The following is a 7,026-nucleotide window of genomic DNA, read 5'->3' as shown; positions in this document are numbered from 1 at the left end:
CAAAAAGATCAAAGTTCATAGGAATGTTTAGTCCTTTGCTTTTTTACTACTGACTCCTGAATAATGAATTTAGCCAAATAGAACCATTGGTACTTAAAAAGCAGGGTCTGTAGAAGCTTTCAGAGCAGATGGTCTGTAAGATGTAAATGTCTTCCTCTAACCTTGAAACCAAAATTTTATTATTAAGTAAGCTCTGGACATTAGAACAACTTCCTTGTCCATAGTCTTTCTATACAACAGCCCTGAACTTTGGGATTATATATTACTCTGGTTTTCTCTTGCTGCAGGAAGCAGATAGGTGACATCACTGGAGAAAAGGGATCTACATGGCCCTACTGAGCAGGGGAGGATTCCAGAAGTGCCTTCCAACCCACCCTACAATTCTATGAAAGGCTTTGTGCGGACTGTCCCAAAGCCACAAGTGTTTGAAGTATTCATAGCTGGTGCATGTAGCATTTAGCTTGAGATTGCAAGTCATTGAATAAGCATTGCTTTTTTGAAATGACCTAACAGTTGTTTGACAGGTTTTCTTGAAAGCCAAGGTTGCAACAAATTGCTACCATCAGAAGTCAAACCTACAAATTTTGTGGGTTTAATTATTGCTTAAATACAGAGACCAGAAGTGAGATATTTAGTTGATATTTAGCAGCATACATCACACTTCTGAAGTCACACTATTCTAAGTGTGTATTATATAACTATAAATAGTTTTGTGTTTTGAAAAGTAGTTGGTTTTGTAAATGGTTTTGTGTGTTTGAAAAGTAGTTGGTTTTGAAAAGTAGTTGGTTTTGTAAATAAAGATGCTGGTGTTTTAGAACCTCATCAACTTGTATTAATGCAGGGATAGATTGTTGTGAACTTGCTTGTTAACGTGTACCAGCACAGAGGCAGGATTGCTCCAGTTTGCCAATGGCAGCAAAATTAACCTTAGCCCCTGCTTGTGCCTATGGGAAGGATGACTGAAAAAGGGGCCGGGGTGTAATTAATATTAATACCTCTTTCCTTTTCTTCCCAAGTCGCAGAGTAGCAGGAAAGGAAATACATAGCTCATAACTCTGCCCCTATGACACCAACCAGCAGAACTTCTTCTTCCAGAAATCTTCTTAATAGGCTCTCCAGCTACTGTGTCATTCTGGTTTGCACGAGCAAATGATTACAGGGCAGAGCCACACCTGCATTTATGCTTGCATGTGGAGTAAGAGGCTGCCCACATTTCCCAGTTCCCTTGGGCAAAATGCTGCAAAGGAGAGTTTGAGGCTGGAGGCAACTGTGATGCTGCTGATGGTGCTGTGGTCTCAGCTGTCATGTCATGAAGAACATATGCTGTGGTTGGGATTTACTGCTAGGGAAGAGAGGCTGCCTCCCTAGTAATTAACTTGGTCCATCCCAGATGTTGTTTTCTAAGTCCTGTCTGCAGTGTGTCTTAGACACCACCTAATGTTCTGCCCCAGTTTTGGGTCCAACTACACAGTATGGGAACAGTTGATTCCTGTAGTGGCAGATTTTTGCTTGGTGCTGTCTAGTGTATTTTTCTTCCCAAATCTTGTGGGGGAAAAAAAAGTTATCCTTTCCATTTCAGATGTTAATAACACAAAAAAATGCAGGAGGAAGAAAGCAGGATCTTTATTTTGTCCTTCCTGCTACCCCTCATGCCCAGCTCACCTTCCTATTGAATTGAACAAGAGGAGAGGAAAATTGTTTTCCCTAGTTTTTGTGTAGGGTATACCACACTGGAGGGAAGGCTTTCCTGAGTCACAGTATGAACCTTATTGCCTCTAAGATGGCTCAGATATCTAAGAGCATAATAAAATTGTAATGAATGAAAAAGAAATCTCAAGTGCCAGAATGTACTTTATCCATTTATTGTGAAACCACTAATTTATTTTTAATTATAAATAAATACATTTTCTTAGTTAAGACTGAAATAACCAGCCATTATTAAAGGCTGCTGAGAAGACACATGACTAATCCAGCAAGGATGGCGTCATCATAGAGATGAAAGAGCTCTGTATTGAATGTAGTAGAACCACTCCAAAGAATTTTAAAGGATACCTTCTGTCATATTTGAGGTAGAAGTTGTATTGTTCGCACCACCTGTTCTTCTTCATAGTAGACTATACATAATCATGTATGGTGATGCAATAAAGTGTTGGTCCTATGAGTTCTTCCTATAGAAATATACAGATAAATTGCACCTGAGAGGATGAAGCTGTCTTTTTTTTATTTCTGATACTGTTTGGTTTTGGGGAGCTACTGGGTTTACAATTACACAATTAAAAAGGATCTAATTTTAACATTAAAAAGGTTATTTAAATCTTCTTTGTGAACAATTTATTACATAAACTATTATTTTAAAGATTTCAGATTGCCCACCACAGAGATCAGGATATCTGTAACTAACTATTCTTAAAAATTACCTATAGTGTTACAAATAGTGAGAAAGCTGCTGTTGTCCCTTGTGCAAGGCATTTTTATATTTTTTAATTGTCAGATATTGGGAAAAACTTTCAAGAAGCTTGGAAATAAAATATTTTAAAAATAATTTTAGTTTCCATTCGAAGCTGCTTCTAGTTTTTCTCATTGAGGAAGCTGAAACAGTGCAGTGTTTCACATTTTTGTTCTTTCTGTTGTGCACAGGCTTCAGCCCTGGTATTATTCTGGTTAGCATTTGCCCAGGTCAATGTTGCTGCAGAGCCAGGAGAGGGAGCACCAACATTGCCGCTTCTTGGTCGTGCCTTTAGAGGTAATTTGGAATATTTCCAGATGAAAATCACTAAACTTAAGAGGAGACATTGTGGAATCCTCTTTTAATACTTTTTTTTCCTCCCAAGTTTTTGAAGAATATTTAATTAGGGGAAATTAAAAACCCCTGCAATTTTTATGAATGGCTGGTATAGTATTTTAACATTTTAGAAACTTTAAGGTGTATTTTTGCATTTTAATCTGTAGACACCGAGGAAGGTGAAGTTTACCAGAATCCAAATATAGGAGAAAAACTTGATTCACTGCAGTCTAATATTAGAAAGTATCTTTGAGTGTGTTTTTATAGTTTTAGTCTAACTTCAGATCATATATTTACTCAGTAATTTTCAGGTATTAAAAAGATTATTTTAAAGACACAAAGGGGACATAAATTCTCTCCAACTTTTTAGTAGCAATTGTTAGAATTTCCCATATCTCAATTCTGTCATAATTTCCTCAATTTCTCAGTTATAATTTCTCATACCACTTAGATATTCCTGACTTTAGAGACAAAACCATCCAAAAATGCCTTGTTTCACCCTGATAATAATTTCTCCTACTTAATCAATTGATATAGGAGACATGCACTGCTTTCCTGTAGCAGAACTTGGGTGAAGCTTTTGTAAGAATTCCCTGAAAAAATTAAAAATGTATAATCTGTGAGATGGCTTTGTAGTACTGAAAATATATTCGCTCATGTCTTTGGTTTGAGATCTGTGTCCAAAGAGCATTGACAGCATTACAAGGATGGCATCTTACAAGTCAGGCAATGCCCGAGCGAAGGCTGCTCATTGTCCTGATGGCCAGCTCTGTCATTCAGGGCCACAAACTCTCTATCCCAGGTGCTCAGGGAGCAGGAAGCTGGCTTCTCCCTCAGACTGCATGAGGCAATGTGTCAGGTCACTTCACAGCTCTGTGTGTCTCCCCATGGCTGCTGAAATACTCAACAGATAAGACCTTATCACCTCTTATCTGTGTGTAGAGGACTCATAGGAGAAGTGATGATAGGTGTAGTAACACAAATTATAGTCATCTGGCCACACTGATCATGAAATGGTGGAGTTTAAAATTTGCAGTGCAATAAGAGAAAAGGTCAGTAAAGTCACTACCCTGGACTAGAAGAGAACAAGCCTTTAGTTGCTGAGGGAGCCAGTTTACAGTGCCCTGCCTTTTGAGCATGCAGGGATTTCTGTGAGAGCAGGATGATTCTGAAGAACTGCCTTCTGCAAGCCCAGGAGCAGGTAATGCCATGGAATAGTAAGTCAAGCAAGGGGGACAGAGGACTATTTTAGCTGAACTGGGAACTTCTTTTGCTACTTGGGTGGAAGAAGAAATTGTATGTTCCCTGGAAGCAAGGTCAGGCTTTGCAGGAGGATCATAGAGCAGTAGTTCTCATGGGTAGGAAGAAAACACTAAAGGCTAACAGTTGAAATTGGTCAGTGTTGTGTCAAGACAAAAAAAATGGCTTTTTAAATAGCATGAAGAGGTTTAAGGAAAATACTGAACCAAAATCTGATGAAGCTGGTCACCTGACAAATGGTGATGAAGAAAAGGCAAAGGCACTGAATGCTTTTTTTGAGTCAGTCTTTAGTATTACTGATAAGCCTTGGGGTTCTGAGTTGCTGAGTCACAGGGCTGCAGGAACAGTGGTTCTCCATTCGTGGACATCAGAATTTTAAGGGACCAGCTGCATCAGCAGAGTGTTCACAAGTCCATGGGACTTGATGGGATTCATCCCAGAATTCTCAAGGTGCTGATGGATGCTATGGCAAGACCTCTCTTGACCATCCAGCAAAGGTCTTGGATGTCTGTGTGGGTCCCTACTGGCTGGAAATTGGCCAGTGTTAGCCGCCCCCCAATCCACAAAAAGAGCAAGGGAAGATAGAGACATTTTATTCTAACCTCAGTTTCTGTAAAAAACACTGTAGAAGATTATACTGGGTACTACTGAAAGGCATTTAAATAATAATGTAATCATCAGTCACAATCTACATGGGCTCACAAAGAGAAATTCCTATTTAGCTATAATTTGAAATTGTTCTATGGCAAGGTCATCCACCTCATGGATGAAGAGAATGCAGTGGATGTAGAGTTCTGCATTTTGGTAAGGCTTTGGATACCGTCCTACAGCGTCCTTCTGGACAAGTTGTGCAATTTTGGGAGGAGCAGTACATGGTGCACTGGGTGAAGAACTGCCTCAATGACAAGGCTCAAAGTATTGTAGTGAATAGCTGTAGCAATTGGTGTAGAAATTGTAGTGAATAAGTGTAGCAATACAAAGTAAATGAAGGTTTACCATTCTTAACAACTTTTCCAGAGTATGTTTACATTTTCTTTTGCAGCCTCTGAGAAGGTAAAGCTTATCAAAATGGATGAAGCTTATGAAAATTAATGAATCACAGTGGATGATGGGAAGACAGTTATGTTAAATGCTGATACAAGAACACAGAATTTTCTCAGAAGCTAGTCTGAAAGTGGACTGCTTCCTAGAATAATCAGTAAGTATACAAGGATTTTCTACCTGCTGTTTATGAAAAGTTCTGAAGGATTTTCAGATATATTTTTATATAAAAGATGCAGCACTTCTGATACAAGAAAACTAGTTTTGTATGGAGTTTTTTGTTGATTATGTTCAAGGCTTTTTTCCCTTTAGGAAAGGTGGAAGATGACAATCACTATTTATAAAGTCCCATAAAACACTCCGATCTGGTCCACAATGGTTTGTTTCCTGCATCCAACTTCTGATTCTTAGCTAAATGTCTTTTTTTCTTACCTTTTCCTATATTGCAGCATCGACCCATCGTGTATATCTCATGTATATGTCATGTGGTGTGAGAAAAACACCTCTTCCAAAAACTCTCATCTTTTCCCGCTAGAGGGAGGGCTCTCCCAAAATACTCATGGGAGACCGTTCCACTGACTGAGACTCTTCTACTCTAAACAAACGTTTTTAGGAATTTTTACATCTAATGGTAAGGGCTGCCCTGCAATGAAATTATATGTAATGAAATGTAAAGAAATGAAATTTCTGTCAGGTTTTGGGGGGAAAAAAAAGGAACTGGATAATGGTATTTGCTCTTTTTTTCCCCTTTTTTTTTCTGTTATGTAGGTATTTTCTGGGGTTTAGTTTAAAAAAAAAACAACAACAATCCTATGCACTTTCTGAGGAGTGATGCTGACAGGATTTTAGATATATAACTCTTGGAAATGTAAGAATAAACAGAATTTGTACACAAGTATTTGTATCTTCATTATCAGCGACCTTAATATGTCCACAAAATTGTTGGCTCGATAAACCTTGACTGTGTTACAAATCTGAAGCCAAGCACTTGTACCAGCACTCAGTAAATATGTTGTTCAACTAAAAATAGAAATTACTGTCACCAGCAAAGGGTATCCACGAGGGAATGATATATACTATAAATATACTAAGATACATGTGGATTAGTTTAATCTAATGAAGTGTATGTAAACAAACCAACAGAGAGCTTCCTTTGAATGGAGGAAGTAGGATGAAAAGAAAAGGAAGTTCAAGAAAACTGCTAGATAAACTCCTTAATATTATGCCTTGATTAAAACCAAAAAAGCAACAAAATGTTTCTTGTAGGTTGTGCAACTATTACATTAAGAACTTGTTCATGACTGTCCCTACATAAGTCAATCAATTTTAGGAAGAATTTGAACAGTAATGAGATTTCTTCTATATTTATCTTACATCTACAAATATCAGCCTGTGGTTTCAAGTATTTGAATTTTCCACCTGAGATACTTGAAAAGGGACAGATATTCAGAGGGTGATTACTTAGTTTTCGAAATGTGGCTTTTTATCTAAACTGGACATATTTATAATTCAGGTGAGGTTCCCATTCAAAACAACTGACGGCATTTTAAAATTTAGGCCATGGAGTTAGAGATATGAGAGCATTTAAAAAAGAATAATTTATTTGTTTTCTATATTCTTTTTATGCTTCCATGTTGATCTGTAATCAGGAAATCATGGTTAGAAATCACTTTGATATTCATGGTGGGGAATACATTCAGTGCTGGTAGGTCGGGGTGCAGCTGCAGTTCGAGGTGCAGGCTGAGCTCTGGGTGTTGCAGCCCCAGCCAAGAGGCTGTGAACTGCTGATCCTTTGCAGAACAGAGGGCACAGGGGCCTGTGGCCCAGCCAGGTGACCGGGAACTCAGGGACAATCAGCTGGAAGATCCCAGACTTTACCATGCACCAATTGTGAGGGTGTGAAAGCCCAGGAGACCTTTGGTCAGGGTCTGACCTCAGAGGAA

This window comes from Camarhynchus parvulus, chromosome 1 (genome assembly GCF_901933205.1).
Source record: "Camarhynchus parvulus chromosome 1, STF_HiC, whole genome shotgun sequence".
In the NCBI taxonomy this organism is placed as follows: Eukaryota; Metazoa; Chordata; class Aves; order Passeriformes; family Thraupidae; genus Camarhynchus; species Camarhynchus parvulus.
Note: the sequence above shows the minus strand (reverse complement) of the source record.